The sequence below is a fragment of the Cnephaeus nilssonii genome (genome assembly GCF_951640355.1).
Source record: "Cnephaeus nilssonii genome assembly, chromosome: 11".
Classification (NCBI taxonomy): domain Eukaryota; kingdom Metazoa; phylum Chordata; class Mammalia; order Chiroptera; family Vespertilionidae; genus Cnephaeus; species Cnephaeus nilssonii.
In genome coordinates, this window is record NC_137082.1 from 84,868,976 (window position 1) to 84,894,934 (window position 25,959).

The following is a 25,959-nucleotide window of genomic DNA, read 5'->3' on the forward strand; positions in this document are numbered from 1 at the left end:
AAAAAAAGAAATATGGTAGGAGACACTATCTTTTCCTCCTTTTGATGTGATTCTGTTAGTGTGTGGTTGTCACACCTTCCAATACCACACCTTACCTCACACCTGTATTCCAGCCACACTGGCCGCCTGCTGTTTTTTCAACTCAACTGGCAGGTTCTCTCAGCTCAGAATACTCCCCCCACCCAGATAGCTGCAGAACTTGCTCCCTCACCTCCTTTAAGAATTTGCACAGCCCTAACCCAGTGGTCGGCAAACTCATTAGTCAACAGAGCCAAATATCAACAGTACAACGATTGAAATTTCTTTTGAGAGCCACATTTTTTAAACTTAAACTATATAGGTAGGTACATTGTTATTAACTTAATTAGGGTACTCCTTCAATCACACTGTACGTGCGCATCCGCACGTGGTATTTTGTGGAAGAGCCACACTCAAGGGGCCAAAGAGCTGCATGTGGCTCATGAGCCACGGTTTGCCGACCACTGCCCTAACCGGTTTGGCTCAGTGGATAGAGCGCCGGCCTGCGGACTGAAGGGTCCTGGGTTCGATTCCCGTCAAGGGCATGTACCTTGGTTGCGGGCACATCCCCAGTAGGGAGTGTGCAGGAGGCAGCTGATCGACGTTTCTAACTCTCTATCTCTCTCCCTTCCTCTCTGTAAAAAAAAAAAAAAAAAAAAAAAAAAAAATCAATAAAATATATTTAAAAAAAAAGAATTTGTGGAAATGTCACCATCTCATTGAGTCTGTCCTGACCACTTTATTTATAATTGCTATTGCCTCAACTCCCAGCTCCTAATTTTCCTTATCCTGTTCTACTTTATTTTCCATGCCACTCACCGCCTTCTAACATACTAGGTAATTTACTTAATCATTATGTTTATTATTTATTGTGTCTCCACCACAATAAGCCTCAAGAGGGCAGAGATTATTGTCTGTTTTATTCACTGCCATATCCCAAGTGCCTAGAACTATGCCTAGCATATAGTAATTGTTCAATAAATATTTGTTTAACTGCATTTAAATTAAAGGAAGTATATATCTAGTAAGATACTTTATTAAGAGTAGACATTACATTTTTATCAAGTATATTTTCAGCACCCATGGAAGTAATCATATAACTATCTTCTCTTTTCATTACCAGACATGGTAAATTATATACTAAATTTCCTAATAGTGAAAAATCCTTGCATTTCTGAAATTAAACTCACTTAATCATGGTGTGTTATTCTTTTCTGAGTTGCCTGATTTTGTTTGTTATTATATTTTGGTTTTTGAATTGATATTAAAAGTGAGATTGGTGTGAAGTTTGTCATGACATCTTTGTTTGCTTTGTTATGACATTGTGCTAGCTTCAAGAGATAATCTGGAATTCCCTTGCCTACTTTTTTAAATGTTCTGGACTAGTCCAAGTAGTACTGACTTTATTTTTTCTTTGAAATACAGTTACTTATGCATTCTCATGAGTGAAATCTCGGGGTCCTCACATTTTTTATTTTGTTATGCTTAGTATTTTGTAAACGCAGTTCTATTGTCCTTCATTTACGCATTCAAAATTAAGCTAGAGTTAATTATTTCAGGAAATTATCAAGAACAAGTCATCTTACAACATCCATTCTTTTTAACCAAGTTTCAATGAACATGGAAATTCAGAGAACATTGCTGCAATTCTCCTCTCTCCCTTCCTTCCTTTGAAATAATCAATTTTTTTTGCTTTATTTTTTTTATGTTGCCACATTGAAAAAACAACTCCTAAACTATGCATTTTCTTTCTTGGGTGCTTACACGATCCTAGAGCTATAAATACCTTGTTTTGTAGCTGACAAAACAACACCCAGGAAGTTCATGTATCCTGCCCCCTCGCATTCTCCCTGGAGAGTCAGAATTAGGGCCCTGATCTCCAGCGGCCTTTGCCTCACACCACTGCTTCTCTCAGTTGGCTCTGCCCGTGTGTGCACGTGTGTGTGTCTCCCTGTTCTGCTCCTCCTTCCAAGCCTTCTCCCTTCCACAAATACATGTTAAATACCAAATACGTGCCATCACTGTTGGAGGTGTGAGGAGATACGAAGATGAACGGGGCAGTCTTTTTAGTCTAGAAATTTACAGTTTAGTGAGAGACTCAGACAAGTAAACAGACTTACAGCACGAAGATGGTGCCTAGAAAATGTAAATGGACAGAAAGCACAGTGGAGGGCGGTCACTAAATGTGACTGGAGGGTTAGAAGAAGCTTGACAGAGTCTTGGATTTGGCCTGAGAAGGAGGAGTCTGCTCCTGTTTGCCATTCCTTGAGCTGAAATGTTCTATCAGAAAACAGGCATATCTAAAAATATTCCTGTCAGGGCACATGCCCAGGTTGCGGGCTCAATCCCCAGTGTGCAGTATGCAGTGCAGGCAGGCAATCAATGATTCTCTCTCTCTCTCTCTCTCTCTCTCTCTCTCTCTCTCTCTTTCTCTCTCTCTCTCTCCCCGCCTTCCTCTATGAAATAAATAAAATTATATTTTTTAAATATTCCCATTCCAGGGAAGCTGTTTTGGCCTAGGGAGCCCTGTGATTAGAGGCCCTATATTCTCTGTATTGCAATCTCCATAACTCTTTCTTTCTGTTAATAACACTGGGCCCCAAACCAGTTTGGAGCTCTCTGCTCCATCCTATATGGCTTCTACTCTCAGATGCTCTAGAACCATCCCTTTGACAATGCTCAGAGACTTCGGCAGCTCCAGGGAAGTAGGAATGTATTCTCGAGAGAGCAGGAGGTAAGGGTGCTTGCTTGTATGTTTACAAAAGACTCCTCTGGCAGTGGTCACACGGTGTTCACTTAGTGCATTGAGGTTAACACTCTTGATCTATTTATCCCAAGGGATTTCTCAGCTTACTTATTTTTTAAATCATTTTTTCCTAAACTAGTGCTTTTATTTAACACATTGTGAGCACTGCTGTGTGCTTATCTCTGGATAAAGCATTGTGAGGATGGAAAGAATTGGAATACATGCACCCCTCATTGTCTTATTCCTGACTATCCAAAGGAATTTTTAGTCTAATTGGGACGACAAGACAAATGGAAATCAAAGATAAATAATAAAGCAAGTCACTGTGTAATATGTCTCAAATGAATGATATAGGCAATTATTTCTATTGAGTACAGGAGAGGGAGTGGTTACTGTACAATGTACCAGGTTTTATTTGCCCCAGATATGTCCATCTTGAAGCCTGTGAGAGTTAACTTACTGGGTGAAATTGGCTAGGCTATGATACCCAATTGTTTGGTCAAACACCAGCCTAGATGTTGCTGTGAAGATAATTTTTGGATGTGATTAATATTAAAATTAGTAGACTTTGTGTAAAGCAGCTTACCCTCCATAATGTGGGTGAGTCACACCTAATCAGCTGAAGGCCTTAAGAGAAAAGACTGAGTTCTCCAAGCAGGAAGAAATCCTATCTTCAGACGGCCTTCTTCAGACTTCTTCAGACTGCTGGTCTGGTCTGCAGATTTTGGACTTGCCAGTACCAACAATTGCATGAGTCAATTCCTTAAAATGAATCCATCTCTCCCTATACATGCATCCTATTGTGTTTCTTTCTCTGGAGACCATAATACAAAGCACAAAGATTTTCATCCTTGTTCAACCTGGTCCCTAAGGTAAGAAGAAGGCCTGGTACATATAGATGTTTCCATTGAGATGCAATCTCACTCATTTCTTTTTTTATTTTTTTATTTTTAATTACTTTATTGATTAAGGTATCACATATTTGTCATCGACCCCCCTCACTCATTTCTTTATTCTTTCAAGAAAAAATTTATTAGCTATCTATTAACATGGTGGGTTAAGAGTGTGTAGGCTTTAAATCCAGTCTATCTATGTTTATTTTCTAGTAGGACTCTGTTTTCTCATCCGTAAAATGGAGATAATAATTGCGCCTACTTTCCATAATTGTTTTGAAGGATAATTGTAATAGAAATATGCTAAGTGCTTTGAACAGCTCCTGGCATGCAGTAGGCACTACATACATGCTAGCTATTTTCTATTATGACTGTATTGTAGGGGTCCTGTACCTGGCTCTGTGAGACTATGTTGAGTATTATACAGGGTTAGCTCTTAAGTTGCTCCTGGCCGATTTGGGGAGTCAGAGAAATAAATGTTTCAATAGAGTGTGCTAGGGGTATTTTAAAAAAAATTATTTTTCAATTGCAGTTGACATTCACTATTATTTTGTATTAGTTTCAGGTGCACAGCATAGTGGTTAGACAATCCTATACTTTACAAAGTGGTCCCCCAATATTTCTAGTATCCACCTGGCCCCGTACATAGTTATTACAGTATAACTGACGGTACTGCGCTGTGACTATTTTGTGCCTACCAATTTGTACTTCTTAATCCCTTCACCTTTTCCACCCGATTCCCCAACCCTCTGTTAATCATCAGTCTGATTTCTGTATTTATGACTTTGTTTCTGTTTTCTATTTTTTTTTAAATTTTTCTCTTTAGATTCTGCCTATAAGTGAACTCTCATGGTATTTGTCTGTTACTTAGTAGAGTACCCTGTAGGTCCATCCATGCTAAGATTTGGGCGAGGAATATGGTGCAGGTGTGCACAGGGCCATGGGCTGTTCAGAATAGCACAGATGTGGTGCTTGGAACCCTGAGAGGTCTGGACAAGGAAACTGTGGTTTAAGCTGTGCAGGCAGAGGGGATAGCCTGTGGGGTGGGGCTGGAAGCAGAGACACGGTGGTGTTTTCAAGGGAAGTAAAGTGTGAGGGTGAGCTGGTGGGAGAAGAAGCAGAAGAGTTAAGCCTGAGACCAGATGATGGAGGGCTTTGTATACCCAAGTAAGAGACCTCGAATCCTCATCTTGCTGATAAGTAACAGGAGGGGAAGCCTGCTGACGCGCAGAGCCCGCCTTGTTCTCAGTTCAGGGCCTTTCCCCGAAGCCTTCCTCTTCCACATCCTAGAACTTGAAAGCTTAGTTCCAGGCTACCTCCTCTGGGGAGACTTCTGGCCACCTCCTGCCCAGTGGGAGCCCCTCAGGCACTACGCGTCAGTGCCTCTGTCTTTGAAGGCGTATCTTATTTAGTCTATGTCTGTTTATCTTTCCACACAGAGATAACATTTTTATCTCTATACTAGTAGCCCTGTGCACAAATCCGTGTGCCAGTAGCTCGCTGCCCTGCCCTCCTATAGGTCCCCCCTCCCCTCTCCCCCTCCCCCATAGCTTGCTGCCCTGCCCCCTCCTGTAGCTCTCCGCCGCCTGCTTGTAGCTCGCTGCCCCACCCTCCTAGCTGATCCGTGATCCGGTCATTACGTGGTTGGTCGTTATGCTTCACGGCATAACGACCATTTGCATACTACATCTTTATTATATAGGATAGATAGGCCTTTAGTCTTGGCCCATGGTAGGTCCCGAATAAATAACTGTTGACCAAATTAATGAGAGAATTTAGGGTAGAAGGTTCAAAATGTACATTGGCAGAGCCACACCCAGACATACAGATTTCTCTCTGTGTGGACTGGGGTTCCTGGATCTGCCTTTTGAAAAAGCCCCATTTGATTTTGAGGCTCACCCATGGTTAAGAACCACTGATACAACTCAATCTATTCTTCTCTCCACTCTGAAGTTCACTGAGGGCAAGTGACTTACCCAATATCACAATACAATTGAACTAAGTACCCAAATACCCCTCAACTGAGTCTCTTCTTCTGCACTCTAAAGAAAAACACAGATGTGAGGCTTGAAACAAAACATCAGTCTGAGATGGAAGTCCTCAGGTCCTTCAGTAACACTCATCATCATTAATGGCAATAAACCCCATTGTGTTTGGACACACAGGCATTGCTGATGATGGTGCAGATGTCTGGGAGGAAAAACGCAGCCCACGCAGCTGGAGGCAGTGCGGGAACGCATGGGCCCTGGTCAGCCCTGCTTCCTCTCTGTCCTTCCCACCGACAGCAAGGACCTTGCACTTCTGGAGGAGGGAGGGGTGCAGAGAGCATTTAGTCCAGGGACCTCCTTTTAGAGAGGAGGAAACTGAGGCTCAGGGAAACGGAGGTAGCGACCTGCTCAGGCACTGCAGCCAGCTAATGGAAAAGCTGGGCCTGCAATCTGGTTTCTCACCTCCTTGCCCAATCTATGCACACTGACTATTCTGGTCTAGTTAAGTGTTCCCAGGTTGAGGGGTGGCTTACTGCTTCACTCAGCAGTGAAGTGTCCTAACCAGTCCCCCCACCTCCCCCAGTCTGACCTTCTCCCACCTCTGCCTCCAGTTATTTCTCTAAGACTCCGCACAGACCAGTGCTTTCTTCCTCACCACAGAGATGTGTGCTGGTTTCTCATGAGTAAAACAAGCTCCAACCTCCTTAGCCAGGCCCGCAGGCCTCCACCATCCAGCCTGAGCCTGTCTCCTGGCGTCCTCACCCAGCCCCTCTGCCAGGCAGGACGGACACTGCTGCTCGCTGCCCACGCTCGTTCCAGATGCTCCTTTCCTGTCCACAGCGCCCACCTCCAGGCGGAGGTTGTGGGTCCCATGGACTCTTCCCCAGCGCCCTGGGGCCCGAGCCCAGGCTGTGAGCAAGCGCTGGACAAAGGGCTGCCACCGTGGAAGATTGCAGGGGAGGGGAAGGTCACTCCTGGTAAAGACTTTTCTCCCAGACAAGAGACAGACACACAGCAGCCCTGCCAGCTCCTGCCGTTCTGAGGGGGAAGCCCCAAAGAATCACGGAGAGGCTGCCCCACGGCCCACCAGCACCGAGCCAGCTCGGGAATGCCACGTCGGGATTTGCTGTCATAGGAAATATAACGATATCCGGTAAGGATGGGCCTGAGGATACATCTCTCCTGAAAATGCTCAGTGGCTCGGGTCTTCCACTACTTGCATCCCCACTGATAACATAGCTGCCCTTTACTCAGACCAGCCCTGGGGGGACACAGCAAACAGCTCCCTCCCTCAGCTGACTCCTCGGGAACAGGAGGAACAGTTACAACTGTAGCCCGGCCGGTGTGGCTCAGTGGTTGAGTATTGACCCATGAACCAGGAGGTCACAGTTCCATTCTCAGCGAGGGCACATGCCTGGATCGTGGGCTTGATCCCCAGTGTGGGGCGTGCAGGAGGCAGCCGATCAATGATTCCTTCCCATGATTGATGTTTCTATCTCTCCTTCTCCTTTCCTCTATGAAACCAGGAAAACATATTTAAAAAAAAAAAAAAAGAGTTACAACTGCAGAAAAGCTCAACTCTTCCCCTCCTCGCTTCCGCCCTGCTCCTCAGGCCTGACCTGTGTAAGCTCCCGTGGTAGTCATTCCTGCTTCCAAGGAAGGAGGAACTTGGACCCACACCCCCACTCATCCTGTCCAATGCTAGACTCTGCCGGTCAATGACTCCACTTCTGGTTTTCCTGCTTTCTTTTTAACCTTGCGGTTCAGATTTGAGGGGACCAGGTCACCCCAGTAAGGACTTCAGCTTCCTCATTGAGATATTCTGCCTCTCCACTCAACGGTCTCCTTGCCCACTCGAGGGGTGAGGGGATGGTCTTCCAAATTTCACCCTCTTGAGGGATTCTCATTGCTTGGACACTGGTCTGCATGGTTGGAGGTGAACATTACCACGTCTCACCTCTATGCCTGCAGGCCCAAGGCGTTTCCTGGCATGCTACAGAAGGTCCCCCCTTCTCTCCCACGTCACCGGTTTCTTCCGTGAATGCTCCTTCATGTCAACATCTCCGCTCTCAAAACCCGCCCCACACTCAGGCCTCTTGTGAGGTCATCCTTGTTCATTCCGGTCCCCGAACTCTCCTCCTTCCTGTCAGCGCCTGCAGGGTGTCACACTGCCCCGTGTTGGGGTTGTGAACGCGTGTCCCCCTACTGTACTGCAAGCCATCCCTGCCCCTCTCCCCCCCCGCTGCCCGGGGACCACAGTTATTGTATGTTTTTAATCCTCTGCAGAGTAGGTGCTACAGGGCAATTCAAGTCAAAACACACATTTATTGTGCTTTGTGGTGCTGTCTCAGGACTTCTTATCTGGGGAAAAAATGAATGTATTTATTGTTCAAAGTTACTTATATTTAGGTTTGTGCTTCCTTGTAGCCAAAAGCACCATCACTAATACACATACCAACTACATAAATAGATGTGGGGGTAAAAAAGGGGTTTTCCTATGGTTAATTGCAGCTTGGGGGGGGGGGTGTTGAAGGGCAATGATTGAGAGAAAGGCAAAGCTAGGAGTCAGTGTGTGTGTGTGTGTGTGTGTGTGTGTGTGTGTGTGTATAAAAGCACAAAGCTCAAGGAAACAAGGGGAGAATATGTAGGAGAATGTGGTGGGCGATGCAAGAAGGATGTTTATTTAGAAGCAAGATTGAAATAATTAACTCCATGTAGTGTTACCACAATATGAATGAGTAAAATCTAGATGTTCTTTTTAACAGTAAACATTTACCGAGTGCCCCAGGTATGCTAGGGATGGCTTATAACACCCATCCCTAAAACTTTATCTCACCTCCTCCAAACCAATGCTTCCTAACAAGAAATTTGATTTTACTCTCAATAGATAAAAAAAAAGTTTTTATTCTCCATTTAGGTCAAAAGCAATTTTGGCAGCAGTCCAAACCCTCCTCCGGGCACCAAGAATAACTACAAGCTTATCTTTGTGAATGTCTTTTTTGGGCCTGAGTCTCATTCTCTGGTATTTTTCTTCTCCAGTCCTTGAATTTTCTTTCCCCTTTTTATAATTTTGCAGTTTTCATTTAGTTTTCATCATATCTCTCTTTGACGTCTCCCCAGATTCCTTATCGAGGTCTTCTTTCATCCCTCTCTGGGATGACGGTAACATTTCAATAACTCATGTTAATGGATTGGGAGATTTGGGGTCCCTGGAGCAGCAGGAATGCGGTCTGGTAAAATAGAAGGAGTGTTGGGCCCTTTATGGAGACCCTTTATCACTAACTAGTGGGATGACCTTGAGCAAAATAGCAACTTCTTGGAATCTTAGGGCCCTTATCCTCAGAAGAAGGATTTGACAAATATGATCTGTAGGCATTAACATTCAGTGACATTTAAAAACAAAACTTTTTTTTTTTACTCAAAGAGTGAGATTTGCACTTGTATTTGGAGATATGCTTCCTTGGTGGTAATTAATGCTGGATTTAAAAGCCGTTTTATCTTCTGCAACTTTGTGGTGACTTGAGCTTTATAAATGAGGGCTGGGATTTGGGACTATTTCCCAGGTCGTCGTCAATCAAGCATTGGAAACTTTTCCAGACAGGAGCCCACGCTGAAGGAAATAAGGAATAGACTCGTGTTCTTTTTCTGTTAATTGTGGTAAAGACACATCACATAAAATCGACCCTATTAACACATTTTGAAGGGTACTACAATATTGTTACCTACTGTACGGCAGATCTGTAGAGCTTTTTCATCTTGCATGATTGAGACTTATACTCATTGCACAGCAACGGCTCCCACCCCATTTTGCCTCTAGCCCCTGGCAACCACAGGGATCTACTGTGAACAACTCTGAGCACCCCTCCCCAGGACCCCGCCAGCCTTGTTCACATGGAAACAAGAGCCACCATTTCAAAACACAAACGGGATTACATCAATCTGTAAAATCCCGCAATGGCTTTTTGCCTTCTGAGGATAAAGGCAAAACTCATTTACACGCCTCTATTCCCTACCCCTCCTCCTACTTCTCCAGACACATCTTCCCCCACTTCTTACTCATTTTTTTTTAACTCCAGTTACACTAGCCAGTTTTCACTTCGTTGAACTCTCCCCACTCCTTCAGGGCCTTTGCACCAGTTGCTTCTCCAGCCTGGAATGTTCTCTCTACCCTTACGTCTACCCTCTTGTTTTAGGTTGGTTCTCCCAGCAGCAGACCCTGACAACCGGGACTTGAGTTTGTGTGCAGTAGTTTCCTTATCCCGGCTCAGCTGCAACCTAAAAGTATTACATGGAAAGTTCCAGAAATAAACAGTGTGTACATTTTAAATCGAGTAGTGGGATGAAATCTGATGCCGTCTGGCTTCGTCTCACCTGGGACAGGAATCACCCTTCTGTCCGGCTTTCCCACCGGTAGACACTCCCTGCTCCTTAGCCACTCAGTGGCTGCATCGGTTGTCACTGTGTGTCACGGTGCTTGTGTCCAGGTGTTCAGGTGACCCTTATGTCACGTCACAACGACCCCACCGTGCAGGGGTAGTGCTGCTGGCAATTTGGATCTGCCTCAGAGAGGCCGGGAGTGCTTCCTTTAAGTGCAGGGGTTCTCAACCTTCCTAATGCCGCGGCCCTTTAATACAGCTCCTCATGTTGTGGGGACCCCCAACCATAAAATTATTTCCGTTGCTACTTCATCACTGTCATTTTGCTACTGTTATGAATCGTAATGTAAACATCTGTGTTTTCCGATGGTCTTAGGCGACCCTGCTAGCGGTTCTCAACCTGTGGGTGGTGACCCTGACTCAACCCAGGCAGAGTCAGAGCGGAGGGCAGCGTCGCCTAAGACCATCGGAAAACACAGATATTTACATTACGATGCATAACAGTAGCAAAATGACAGTGATGAAGTAGCAACGAAAATAATTTTATGGTTGGGGGTCCCCACCACATGAGGAGCTGTATTAAAGGGCCGCGGCATTAGGAAGGTGGAGAACCCCTGCTTTAAGTGGAAAGGTGAGCACGGCAGGCCGTCCGGGAGACTCATTGGTGCCATGTGTTTCCATGTAGCGCTGATGAGGAAAAGCAAGTGCTTCCAGCTGGTGCCGCTATCAGGGTGGAGTTTGCACGTGCTCCCAGGGAGCTTTTCTCTGGTCCCGGGGTTCCTCCCACATCCCAAAGGGTGCCCGTGAGCTGCACGGCACGTCTGCGCTGCTCCAGGCTGGGGGTGCCTGTGAGTGGCCCCGGGATGCAAGGGCGGCCTTGTGCCCTGAGCGCCGGGAGCGGCTGCCGCCACCCGTGACCTTGAACTGGAATAAGCAGGTTGGAAAATAATGATCGGACTTGCCGTTCTTAATCTTTCTTAAACATATAAGTAGCTTACATTTATTTCAGTGTTTAATATTAGAAGTGTTCTGGGTCTTTACTTAGACGTTTGGTGGGTGATGGTTTTTGTGACCGGAAATATGCGGTAGGAACTTAACTAATCTTCGTATCAATGAGCCTGTGGTCAAACTGGTTTCGGTATCTGTCATTTTGCTTAAAGTTGTAGTTTTCAAGAACTTATCGATGGTGAGTGAGGACTTATGGTACAGTACAATACGGTATTTTAACACAATACTCCTGAATGTTGAGAATTCACAATTTTCTAATTTTTATGAGCTTTTAGCTTAGTTATGAGATAGTCCAACCCTTTATATCAAAGGTACATATTTATTCATATTGTGGCATGCATGTGTTTCCTAATGAATATTGGGTCAATCCTTAATTAAATAGATACTATTTTATGTTTCTCTCCTTGTGTTCCCCAACAGCTGGTAAAATATTATGGTGTCCTTAAAACTTTTTTTGTGTGGCTACAATTTCTCTTATTGAATCTGGGTGGGAATCGATCCATCTGGAGGCTTTTCTTAAAGTCAAAGCAGCCCCCTCTGGGTGTGACCCTGGAGCCTCGGTCTCCTGCCCTGGGGCCCCGGGCGGAGGCCAGCGGAGGAGGCCGCTGCTGCTCGATTCTTGGCTGGAGATCAAGCCCTGAATGTCTTCTGACCTGGGGGGTGGCTTAGGCAGCTGTGGCCTGTTCAGCAATTGTCAGGTTCTTGGGCAAAAGCCCAGCAGCTTCTGGTGTTTACAGGGGATGCTAGCCCTCCCCAACCTGGCGAGCAGTGCCATGCTCCGATGACAGCAAGTCTTTGACAATCTTCTGCCAGATACACCAGCACGAAACTGCCATGCAACCTGCTCCTGGGAGCTCAGGGGAGTGTTGCTTCAAGGGGAATGCTAAGGTTTCTGAAGACGTGTCATGGAAAAGACTTGTCATTGCATCCACGTGGCGTAAGATGTTCACAGGAGGTGCTTGTTGGAGTCCCTCAGGCAGGGGTGGGGAACCCGGCCTGTGGCCGTAAAAGGCCCACAAAACCATTTGGTCTGGCCCTGCCAAGGCCTTAGGGGGGAGTTAATTAAATGTCTGACCAAACATAGGCTAAATTTCAAGTTGATAATTCTGTATGGCCCGAGAATGATGTTAAAAATACCCAAATGGCGCTTGGGCAGGAAAAAGGTTCCCCACCCTTGCCCTAAAGTGTGGGGACAGACCTCTCAGGTTTCTCCAAATTTATTAGGTCCTGGGCTTATCTGGTCCTTCGTTTGTGTTAGCGTGGAAGGGCCTGGATAATTAAAAAAAATTTTTTTTGGTAAAATATACATAACATAATATTCAACCACGTTAGCCATTTTTAAATGCCACACTTCAGTGGCATTAAGTCAATCCACATTGTTGTGCTGCCATCATCGCCATTCAGCTCCAGAACCTTTTCATGATCTGAAACCCATTAAATATTCTCCCCAACCTGCCCCCCCACCCCCCTACACACGCCCGTCCTCTGGCAAGCACCATTCTACTTTCTGTCTCTATGAACCTTATGTAAGTGGAACCATACAGCATTTGTCCTTTTTTGTCTAGTTTATATCAGTTAGCATTCATGTTTTAAAGGAGCCTGGATAATATTTATAGCAAGTCTGCATATTCCTTAAATGCCACTTATTTCACTAAAATAAATTATTTCTAATGTCCTTTATGCTATTTAACAAACGCGTGGAGTAGATTTAAGTAACAGTATTTAAAGGGCTTAGTAGCCACCTTTGAAGAGTAGATTCTGGCTTAGAGTTTTTCTCATGCTAACGAATCCCCATTTGCACATTACAGAGATCAAACTGGAGTCTGCTTAAAGTAAATCATCACACTGACGCTAAGGTGTAGTTAAAATTCAAAAGCTTCTGAGGGAGGTGAAGAGCTGAGTGTTGATAAGGAAGGGACACTTCTCATTGAATTAGCAGGATCACATTTTGGTTCTGCAACACAGTAGGGTTTGGGGATGTCTGGAATTTTACATAAATTTCTCTCTCTCTCTCTCTCTCTCTCTCTCTCTGTTCTGGGGTAAGAGTTTAAATTCTTAGGGTGGGTCATGGTCTCCCTAAAAGTGTCATGAGCCATCTTAGAAGGGGAAACACTATTTTCTATGGTGTCTGGGAGGAAACAGATGGCAAAAAGTCCAGACAGCCAGGTGGGGTGGTACGATGCACTGAAGTTTGCTTCCCCCAAATTCCTATGTTGAAATCTGACCCTCCATGTGATAGTAGGAGGTGCTGGGGCCTTTGGGAGGTGATGAGTCCTGCGGGCAGAACTCTCCTGAATGGATTAGTGTCCTTATGAGGGACTCCAGAGAGCTCTCCTGCCCCTCTGCCCTGGGAGGATACACCCCGGGGATAGGTGTCCACCATGAACCAAGACAGGGACCCTCACCAGACACCAATCTGCTGGCACCGGATCTCGGACTTCCCAGCCTCCAGAACTTTGAGAAATAAAATTCTGTTGTTTATGAACTATGCTGTTCTGTTACGGCAGCTCGACTAAGTTAGGCGGGAATATTTAGAAGCTCAGGTTTTCATTGTCTCTGAATTTTTGTGCCCCCGGAGCTGAGGCTCCTGGTTGATGGTGGCTTCCAGCAGCAGGCTGACTTGAACGGAGCAGCTGGACTCGTGGTCGGCAAACTGCGGCTCGCGAGCCACATGCGGCTCTTTGGCCCCTTGAGTGTATCTCTTCCACAAAATACCACGGCCTGGGCGAATCTATTTTGAAGAAGTGGCGTTAGAAGAAGTTTAAGTTTAAAAAATTTGGCTCTCAAAAGAAATTTCAATCGTTGTACTGTTGATATTTGGCTCTGTTGACTAATGAGTTTGCCGACCACTGAGCTAGACCCTCCATGCTTCCAATGTTTTGATCCCTTTATGCTCATTACTTGCTCTAAACAAGTATCTTTGCCTCCATAAAGTTGCATTGGTTAATAGCTCTAATTGTCACCGTGTGTGTGTGTGTGTGTGTGTGTGTGTGTGTGTGTGTAGTCCTTTAGCCTTAATTATGTTATGGCCTTCAGCATGAGGACCAGTGTTGTGTAATTCCTCTTATTAGAGTCAGCAAATTCATTTCAGACTTGCAGCCTCAAAACTTTTCCCACTTATGAGGGCAACTGCATCTCACAACTCTAGGGGGCACTATTCACTTTCATTCTATGTGAATGGCACCTCCTGGAGTTGGGTGGCACAGCAGCCTTGTTAATTACCAAGGCTTTTTTGTGGGGGCGAAGGTCACCAGAGTCTTCACCAACATCAGTTTTCTCATAGCCAGTATATATATATAATGTTGACATGGTCTGTGGATAAGATTTAAAGAAGAATCAAGAAGAGGACACTTGCACCAGTGTTCCAAATTAGCAAGGTGAATTGGTATTTTGAAAAGATTTTTACAGTGATTGGCTAATGAGGGAGTTCAGAGAGATAACATCAGGAAGCTTTCAAGGCTAATAATGCCCTGATTTCCTGTGGTAGCCTTTCTTTCCTAGACTTCTCAATGATCCACCAATTTAGCAAGCTGATATGAACCATTCCTTCCTACCTGGGATGCTCTTCTCACACTGCCTGTGTAATTTTTCTACATTCTCGAAATTCCAGCTCAAGTCCCACCTTTTCCATAAGTCTTCCCTGGCCATTTCTGCCCACAATTTCCTCTTCTCAATTCAGTACCACTCAGGGAGCGCACCTCCCTGCTAGCATTCACCATGCATTGCTATCCACTGTAGTTCCATACGTGTGTGAAGGATAATATTTTGAAGTGTTAGCTGGTGTCATTGCTGATCATTTTGGTGGCTCTGCAGCCCTCTCTTCCCATTGAGGCGGAGGCACCTACTGAGCCAGGGGTGCAAGAGTTAGAGGAACAGTCCCCAAGACTTCCTTCACTTCTGACATCAAGTGCAAGTTTAGGGGGTTCCAAGACCATCCTCCTGTTTGATAATTCACCTGAAGAACTCACAGAACACACTGTAAGCTGTTACACTCATGGTGATGGTTTATTACAGGGAAGAGATACAGACTGAGATCAGCCAAGGGAAGTGACACATGGGGCAGAGAAATTCCAGATGTGAGCTTTCTGTCGTCCCGGCCCAGTGTGATGGGCGGCGGTACTCTTCCAGCAAGGATGTGTGATAATGTATATGGAGTACTGCCAACCAGGGTAGCTCATCAGAGCCTCGGTGTCCAGAGTTTTTATTGGGGTTCCAAGGTTGACTGTCCATGTGGCTGATTCAGGCTGCAGCTCCTTCGGAAGTTGAACTGATATTATGTGACTCAAAGTCCCCACCATAAATCACATGGATAGACTTTTTGGTGGTCCAAAGCCCCCAGGTAAGCAAGGACACTCTTATCAGGCAGGACATTCCAAGGACTTAGAGATGACCTCCCGAGGGATCAATGGCCAAGGCCAGACCTCTTTGGGCAAAGTTAAATTCTTTACTATACAGGGGGCTTTGCAGAATCTAGCTGAAGAGTAGAGACCAATTTTTGTTTCCCGACTTCCAAGATAGGTCTGAAGGCGCACTTCAGAGCTGTGACTTTCATTTACAAGACTCTTACGTGTAGAGCCAGCCTCTTTGAGAGAAGTAGGGCTGTGGGTTCTATGGGAGCCAACAATGAAGAACTAGAGTTTCGAGTTTATACAGGTGAACAATAGAAGAGAGAACTAGGGAGGCTGTGATAGAAGGGTGGCTTCCCATACATAAGAAGGCAAGGACCCTTCCTGGGCTGGGAGAAGGAGCTTGGGAGATCAAGAGAGGAGAAAAGGGAGGGGCTTTGGCATGACCCACTAGTGGGGTTGAAACCAGGGGGTGGAAGTGGGAGCAGAAACTCCCCAGATGCATTTGAGGATCTCGGTGCAGAAGGGACACCTGCCCGTCCTTCTGCCTGGAAATCGTGGAGACCAGCTCACAGAGTGATTCATGCCAGTAAACCAGGAAGATAGAAAACACAAAGTTTCCTGGGTTGTAAGCAAATCCCCACATCAAGATGGCATGTGAGGAGCCATATGCAGGTCCATTGTTATGCGGCATGATTCGCAGACAAACGGAAGTCTGCCCACATCAATGGCAAGAATTACTGTTATTTTTTCAGACACAATAGGCAATTTACAGCTTTCTTATCTTCCTTGGTTAGTTGTCTAATCTCTGAATAAACATAGTTGTGGGCAATTTATAGCTGACAATTTATAGCTGATAGACTATGTTTTTCTTGCTCAGATGTTGATGATAAAACTCCCTGTTTCTTGGCCTCGCATTCGGGCCTCCAGAGAAGTTTGGCCTCAGCCCTCGTGCCCAACATTAGCTTCTGTTCCTCCTCCTTAAAGGACTCAGCAGCTTCTGAATGCACATTCCCTCCTCTGTGCCTTTACTCAATGTGTCGTTTCTTCCTGGCCTGACTTTCTCGATCGCCACAGGGCTTACATTCTACTTCCCCAGGAAGCTCTCCTCAGTTTTCCAGGCCTGATGCCGACCTCCCCTGGCACATGGCTTTACCTCTGTTATGGGATCTAAAAATGCTGCCATTGACATTATTATCTATGATCTGAATATAGGTCGTCTCCTGTGTTCGAAGGTCAATTCCTTGAAGGCAAGGACCACACCTTTTCTTATTTAATCTCTGTGCCTCTAATAACCCCAGGCACAGGGCCCTGCATGCTCAGGTGCTGAGAGCACCTGCCGAGTTGACACACACACACACACACACACACACACACACACACACACACACACACACCTTTAGTCTCAGTCTCCCAGAAGGAGTGAAATGTCATGATTGGGGGGGGGGGGGGCGGGGCGGGGGGAACTAGCAGTGGCTGGGATGGGGTTGACATTGGAGTAACTTCTTGTCAGGTGGAGTGGCTTCCGGATCCTAGAGCTAGGGACTGAAAGAGCAGACCAGACCCAGGCTTCCTCTAATTGACTAATGACTAATGAGTTTGCCGACCACTGTCATATACTACCCTTTACCTCTTTGCACACAATATGCCACAATTGCTTAATCCTCACAGCTTCCAACTACACGGTAACATTTAGTCTACCAGTGGTTGGCAAATTCACTAGTCAACAGAGCGGCAAACCGCGGCTCGCGAGCCGCAGTTTGCTGACCACTGTCCTAAGGTGTTTGTGTGGTGGAATGTCAAGGGGTCCAGGAGTAAAGGTCCAGAATCACCATGTGAGAAAGAAGAGATAAAAACAACCGACAACTATTTTCAGAAATGGTTCTTCCTTCCACAAATACTTCTTGAGAGTCCCCAGTCTGTGCCAGACAATGTCCTGGGCACTGGGTACACTGGCTGACTTCTCCCCTCCTCTACTGAGCAAGATGCCATGTATGGCCACGGGAGCTACGGTTCTTGTCTGGAAGTAGCCAGGCATCGGACGTGTGCTGTGGCTTATGAAGAGTTAAGGGAAATTCTGAAAAGTGTGTTGAATAGCCTGCAGCCCTTCTGAAAGATTGCTCTAAGAGGGAAGCCACAGGCCCCGAGTCCTCCTAAGGAATGAGCCGTCCCCAGGCCTCCATCTGTGGCCTCCGTACCTGGGTGTGGGAAGTGTGTTTTCCTGTTACAGATGGCTGGGCACCTGAAATCCGCTCGACACAGCTGTGGCAGGAGAGTCCCCTTGCTCCTGCTCCATCAGTTGGGAATCTTGCTGGTGATAGATGCGGGGAGCAAGGCAGTGAGAGGCCGGGCTTAAAGAGGGTTTTGGCAGCGTAGTCACATGTCCATGTCTGTGTAAAGACTCTGTTTTGAAGAGTTCTTACCCTGACCAGCCAGCGTGGCTCAGTGGTTGAGCGTTGACCTATGAACCAGAAGGTCACGGTTCGATTCCCGATCAGGGCACATGCCCAGGTTGCAGGTTTGATCCCAAGTGTGGTGCGTGTAGGAGCCAGCTGATCAATGATTCCCATCATTGATGTTTCTATCTCTCTCTCCCTTCCTCTCTGAAATCAATAAAAATATTAACCCCCCCCCCCCCCCCAACCAACCAACCAAACAAGAAAAGTTCTCACCCTGAAGAGGAGAAAGATGTGCATGATGTTCCACTACACATGAGAGGGGTCTGCTGGGGAAACTCTGAATAAATCAGGAATAACTATTAGCATTTTATGTTATTTATAACCACTTGTATTTGTCTAGCAAGTTATGCCTTTCAAAATGCTAATATATACTTGATCTCATTTGATCTTTCAAAGAATTTTACTGTAAAATCTGTTTCATATTATATATTTACAACTTTTTTTTTGTTTTGTTAATCCTCACCCAAGGATATTTTTTTCTTTAGAAAGAGTGGGAGGGAAGGGGGAAGGGGAGAGGGAGGGAGGGAGGGAGGGAGAGAGAGAGAGAGAGAGAGAGACAGAGACAGAGAGACAGAGACATTAATGTGAGAAAGACACATCAATTGGTTGCCTCCCTGCACGCGCCCAACCAGGGCCGGGGATTGAACCTGCAACCCAGGTATGTGCCCTTGACTGGGAATCAAACCCGAGATCCTTTGATGCAAGGGCCAATGCTCTAACCACTGAGTGATGCCAGCCAGGGCTACAACTCTTTTCCTACTACCTGTTGGGCCCAAAACATGACGCCCCCATATATCCCACAGTGGCATATTAATTACTTTGAATTAAGGCTACTTAACTAGCAGCTGGTGCCAGAGGGCACCTTGACCTTCCCTGTCTCCTTGAGAGCAGGAAATAAATCTCCTGAGAGACAACCTTATCACTAGCGGTAGGGAACCTAGAGCCAGAGCTTTTTACAAGCTATTCACTTACTATCCAAGCCCAGACTTTAGGTTCCTCACTAACGAATGCCCACACCTTGCTTAGATTCTTTTCTAATGAGCACTAGCTTTCTTTGTCCTGTCAATTTCTCATTAATTTATTGTCTATTTATCTAAAAATATATATAATGGTATTCACTTTGATTATTTCTTTGAGCCTCATTTTGAGCATCATATTGTGCTTCTCCCGTGTGCACGTATTAAACTGTTTTTTTCTCCTGTTAATCTAGTCTTGTGTCCATTTTATTATTTCACTATTAGTCCAACCATAAAAACTGAAAAAGCATAGAGGGAGGAATTCTCTGTCTCCCTGACACGCCTATCAAAGCCAATAAAACTTCCACAGACACTGACTGTCAACGTTAGGAACGTCAACATCATCCGTTTTGCCCTCTCCGACTTGCCTCGTGACTGTTTTATAAGATGCGTTTTGTATTTCTAATTCTCCCATGACCTTTTCACATTTCCATTACCCAGAGCCTCTTTATCCCTCATATTGTATGTTTGATGTCCCACTCTAACCCATTTTATTGTTTGTTTTTTGCTGTTAAGAGTTAAAAAAAGAAAACCAATTGTATTGTGGTACAATACAATTGACACAAAGTAAACTGTGCCTCCTTAAAAGTGGTACTTATGCCCTAACCGGTTTGGCTCAGTGGATAGAGCGTTGGCCTGCGGACTGAAGGGTCCCAGGTTCGATTCCGGTCAAGGGCATGTACCTTGGTTGCGGGCACATCCCCAGTAGGAGGTGTGCAGGAGGCAGCCGATCAATGTTCTCTCTCATCAATGTTTCTAACTCTCTATCCCTCTCCCTTCCTCTCTGTAAAAAAAATCAATAAAATATATATATTTTTAAAAAAGTGGTACTTATACATTTTGACATCTGTATAAACCCATACAACCATCACAATCAAGATAGTGAACATATCCATTTATTTCAAGTGACTCAAGTTGGTCTTTATTTTTTGCAACCCAAAGAAATGTAACTGAGGCACCATTTTATTTACGTTTTCTGGTTCTTGACTATGTTTGTGGAGAACTCTTTCTGGTTCTGGGCTCTTGGATCTGTCAGCTCATGCTGGACCTCAGTGTTAATCAGTGATCCCATATTAACGTCTCAATATCCCAGTTTCTCCTTCCATCTCATGGGGTAGCTGAAAGAGCACAGTTTGAAGCTGGAAGACCTGAGTCCGTGTCTCCACCTCGCTACTATTTAGATGTATGATCTTGGATGTTAATCGTTACACAATTCACCAAGTTGTTTAGGATCAATGCGAACCTCATTATGTAACAGGATGTCAAAATGGAAATTTCTATACAGATACCAAGTCATGGTACATGTTATATTGCAAATCACCCCATGGAAAATTTACTAAGGGAATGTCCCCAAACTGGTTCAAGGACTCTTGAACTCCTCACCTGATTTAAGATAACCACAAGAGTGGAGGAGAGGACACACAATGGCTTAGAAAGTCTCAAAGCTCATCATTATGAGATTACGTTTGTAGTGTTATAGTCCCCCTTTGTGTGCAAATACTTATTGTGTATGTAGCATTAGTAAACAGAAGTAATGTGTTCAGTTTCTGGCTAGATGGGCTGCCCAGTTGTCATGAATTCTTCAGTCTTCCCAAACTCTGCTCAGAGACCCTATCCTATGTAATAAAAGCCTAATATGCAAATTGACCAATATGCAGAACGACTGGTTGCTATGACACGCACTGACCACCAGGGGGCAGACACTCAATGCAGGAGCTGCCCCCAGTCTGCAGGCCCCAGGCCCCAGGCCTAAGGAGGGGTGCCAGTGGGGGCCCCCGATCGCCCTGCAGGTCGCCCCACAGATTGGTCGTGAATGTTGGCCAGGCCTAGGGACCCTACCTGTGCATGAATTTTGTGCGCCGGGCCTCTAATTTATTACAGATTGATTGCTGATGCCTTCTACTGTGTGTACCTTTTTTGAAGACACCATTGAAATATTCTTGTAGGAAAGGAAGATTACTTTGGGAAGCAGTCACACATATTTTTTTATTCTCAGGCTCCTGTTCATATGTAGAATTATAACTGTACATCTGGTAGCTGAGATTCTCTTTTTTTCAAACATCCTCATTTTGTATATTAAACAGAATTCTACCTCTACATGACTTCCTTTCCATGGTATTAAGCTGTGTGAAGACCCCGAAACCCATTCCCTTTATATACAATAAAATTCTCTCTAGGTAGGAAGCTTTATTTCTTGGACTAAAATTACATGCAGTTGTTTGTCTCTCAGGATTGAGGCCCATCCATCCGGAACTCAGTGTTCTCACTTTCTTTGGCTTTCTCTCCCTTAATGTCTCTGCTGTCTTCTTGTCCTCCTCTGTTGATTCATTCAGGCATAATTGACTATTTCCTTTCCTTCCTGTGAGTTAGCTGTTCCCCAAAGCATTTACCCATAAGATTTTATTATGAAAAATTTAAAAATACAAAAAATTTTAAATAATTGTATAGTAAACATCCATATACCTACCACTCAGATTCCACGATTAACATTTTAGTATACTCACCTTTTCACATATCTATCCATGTATCAGCATCTGCTTTCCCTCGATCACATCACCTGAACTTACCTGGTATTTTTCTTTACCATTTACCTCCTATTTTTATTGTTGAAATAATAATTTACTATTTACCATTACAATTTAAAATCTATTCACTAAAAAAATCTTAATCTTGTAATAAGCAATTATATCTATGGAATTATTTTGATGTTCTAGTTCATTATTAAATACTAGAGGCCTGGTGCATGAAATTCATGCACTCGCTGTGGGGCATAGTCCCTCAGCTTGGCTTGTGCCCTCTTGCAGTCTGGAAGCCCTTAGGGGATGTCTGACTGACAGCTTAGACCCGCTCCCCTGTGGAGAGCGGGCCTAAGCCGGCAGGCAAACATCCTTAGCGCTGCTGCGGAGGCGAGAGAGGCTCCCGCCACTGCCGCTGCACTCGCCAGCCATGAGCCTGGCTTCTGGCTGAGAGGCGCTCCCACTGTGGGAGCACACTGACCACCAGGGGGCAGCTCTTGCATTGAGCATATGACCCTGGAGGTCAGTGCGCGTCATAGTGACTGGTCATTCCGCAGTTCAGTTGATTTGCATATTAGCCTTTTATTATATAGGATATGATCATAAGAAATTGGTTCACATGCCCCATAAAATCATCCCAAATACTACCCAATGGTTCACATAATACACTTTGGAAAGTTCTGCTTTTTGTTCATTTAATAAATACTTTTGAACACCTACTATGTTCTAGGCCATGGAGGTGCAACAGCACATTCAACCTACAAAAGTTCTTGCTCTCATGGAGCTCACATTCTACCAAGAGACACAGATAACACACAAAATAAAGGAAGATAATTTAAGTATGTGAGATGGTGATATGTATTTTGGGGAAAAATCAAACAACGAAGGGGGATAGGTAGTGTTGGAAGAGGGACACATGGGTGGATTACAATTTTAAATAGAGTGACCAAGAAGTTTCCCTTTGAGCCAAGTCCTGATGGAGGGGACAGAATAAGCCATGTGCCTATTTGGGGAAGAGATTTCCAGGCTGATGAGAGAGCAAGTTCAGGGCCCTGAAACATGTGTGGTATGTTCAAGGAACAACAGGGAGGTCAGTGTCAGGACTGCAGAGAGCAAGGGGAGAAGGGTAGATAAGGGAGGTCAGAAGGTAGCCATGGGTGGCCCCACAGGTAGAACCTGCTGCTGCCTCTCCTACTGCTATGACTGTGGCTGCTGCCAGTAATTCCATTATTTCAGGGTGGAAGGAAGGAGGAAAGAGATAGGGTAAGGAGACAATATTCACGAATCAGTTTGTGGTTAGAGCCTAATTCTTAAATTTTTGCCCATGGGTCTCTTGGTTCTTGCAAACCACTAAACTTGCATGCCACCTAAATATCCATTACACCAAATTCACCACCTAAAAATATTCCAACAAAGAATAATGGAATAAATGAGAGAAAATGTACTCGCCACTTAATGTGCCATTCAGTACTCTACTAGGCTCTGTACAGAATGCAAAAGAAGTAAGACTGGATCTCTCATTTCAAGGAATCCATAGTCTTGTTGGAGAGAAAAAAAAAAATCCTTACAGACAGATCAGGAATTCTCTGAGCACCGGGCAATATAAAGTTCTATGCTGTTGACTCAGTGCAAGAGGTAGGAGGGAGCAATGACTCTGAAAAGGATGGTTAGGGGAAGCTTCCTGGACAGGGCAGGCCTGTGAGCTGCTCTTTGAAAAGTGAATGGACAAAGGGAGGGAATTCCAGGCAAGAGCAAACAAACAAACACCCCATTCCTAACCCCCACAGCAATAGCCATGAGCTTGAGCTTAGCTGTGGAGTGGGAGATGAGGTTAGGGAGGACCGTGAAAGCTTAACAGTTAACAGATTAATGTACTTTTCCATGAGCGCAAGAAGAAAACTTACAGATGGGAAGCTGAAGGAATGGTTTATATTATAAACCTTGGTAGAGAAGAGGTTGGCCGGAAGCCCACCTAGACGTGCTGCAAGTAGAAATTCACTTGGAGAACTGCTGTGGGGAGCATTCTGCTGAAAGGAGTCCCTTAATGCTTCACGCCGGCCAAAAATTCCATTTCCTATCTGAGGGCAGCTAGGGAACCTCTCTTATCAGACCCAGGTCTCTAGCTGCAACAAGCCAGACTGAAGCCCGCACGTTACAAGATTAGAGGTTCCAGAAATGTCAGGGATAAAGGCTGTTCTCATTTTCAGCAGATGGAGGGGAATCTCAGAGAGCAGAAAAACAAGAAAATCATCTGTTGTTGAAAGCAGGGAGCTGGGGTAGAAATAGGCCTGCCCCACACCCTCCTGAACCCAGAGCACTGCCTCAGGCAGGCACCTCACACCCATCTTCTGCAGGTGAATTCCTCCTGCTGCTCCTGCAGCCAATGGGTCCCTTGAGATTTTCCCTTAGACACAGGAGTCTGATTTTCTACCTCCACGCCTTTCACAGCTCAGAGTTGGGACACCATCCCTTCAGCTTCCATCTGCTCATAGCTCTGATCTTAAGGAAAATGATCCAGAAGAACAGAGGTAATCATTGTGGGGCAAGTTTCAGGATTATCCTGCTACGGCCTGATCCGCGGGCCCTGGGTCTGCTTCTTAAGCAGTTCTTGGAGACCTGAAGTGTGTCCAAAGCATCATTAGCATCGATAGAAATGCAGACTCTCAGCCCCACCCCAGCCCCTCCGAGTCAGAGTCTTCATTTTACCTGGGTCCCCAGCAGAGGGTTCGGATGCACATAGACTTTGAGAAGCGCTGGTCTACTTCATTCTGGGAAATCAGTGGTTCAGGAAGAGGCCTTCCCAGAATGCAGTGTGAGAAGTAGATGAGTTGGTGCTGCTCTGTGGTTTGGAGAGCCCGGCTTTCTAGACTTCTTCCGGGGCTGTCCCGCCCCTTCCTCTCACCAGCCTGTAGACATTGGATGGTGCTTGCTGAGTGCTAGGTACCAGGCTAGGCTCTGGGATACAATCACGAAAGGACAGCCCTAGCCTCTTGGCAGCTGGTAATCTGGGGACAAAGCATGCCTACGCCAAGGGAGGTACCTGTGTCCCGTTAGGCAAGTCAAGTACTTTCCCAGCGGCTCCCTCTCCTCCAGAATTCCCTGGCAAGCTTCCGGTCATGCTACACTGACTCTGAAAACCCTTCTTCCCCCCTTAAATATCTGCATGACCACCTCCTGGGATGCTAGACTCTCTCCGTAACTGATTATCCGGGCTCGTCAGTGTTCCTATTAGTAAAGTCCCCTTCTTCCCTTTTCAAGTCCTGACTCCTGTGCCTGGGCTAATTCTGGAACCTGTCCCCTTTTCTCTAACTTCAATACGATTAGCCTGCTCCAGACCCTTTGTCTTCATCAAGAAGAATTCATTATCTTTCGTCACTGGTCTTCTTTCTCTTGTGTCTTCTCTCTGTCAAATCCATTCTCTCTATCAGACAGAGTGATCTTTCTGATACACAAGCTTCGTGCTCTTTAAAACCCTTTAGCGCTTCCCCGTGTAGGATACATTTGTTCTAAAGTCCTGACCAAAGCACATGGCACCTTTCATCACCTGTCCTCTGGCTCTCTGCCTCATTTCCCGTGGCCCTGGCCTTGTAGTTCAGCTACCTCAAACCTCTCGACATCTTGCCTCCATCCCTCTACAGATGCACTGATACCCAGCCTTCTGTTCTTTCCTTCTTCACCAGGCTGATGCCTGTTCATATCGCCACACCCAGTTCACCTTTCCTCTTCTGTAGGTTTTCCAACCCTAGCTGAATCTTAGAGTCACCTGGGGAGCTTTTTCAAAAAATACCCAAACCCAGGCCTCACCCGTAAGAAATCTGGTTTTATTGATGTGGGGACTGATGTCTAACATGGGTATTTTACTTTTAATTAAATGATTTTTTTGAAAGTGAGAGTGAATTTATTAAAGCTTGGGACAGTGAGGCAAAGAAGGGCCCCTGGAGGCAGAATCAGGTAAGCCTGGGACGAGCTGCCGCCACCCACTGTTCCTCTGAGCTTAGGGTAAAGAATGCAAAAGCACACAGCTGAGGAAGGGGGCGTGGGTGTGCTCAAAGAAGAGCATGCCTAGACAGGGATATTTAAAAAGAAATTGCCCAAATCGCTGCTTCTCAAATCGTGTACTTGAATCCCCTGGGGATCCGGTTAAAGTGCAGATTCTGATTCTGCAGGTCTCAGGGGCCCGAGAGCCTGCATTTCTAATCAGCTCCCAGGTGCTGCTGGTCCAGTGATTGCACTTGAGCAGTGAGGGTCTGGGATGAGTGATTCCAAAGTGTGGCCAGTCTGGAAGCCTGGTCATTGATTCCCCCTTACTGCTCTACCCTCCTGCGTGTTGCCATCCGGTTTCCTGACACTTCTTATCACACTAAGGCTTCCTCTAATTCTCAATGCAGCCATCCAGGACAGAAATGCAATGAGCTGCTTCATGAGGGGGAAAATGTCACATGCCGTTTTACCAAGCAAACACTTGGGCACAAAGATATAGTGTCTCTTTAAAATGCTTATGAGTAGATTGGAAAAACGTCAAAGGAAGACATTTTTGCACAGAAGCAAAGGAAGGATGGCTTGTTTGCTTTAGAGACAAAACTCATGGACTGT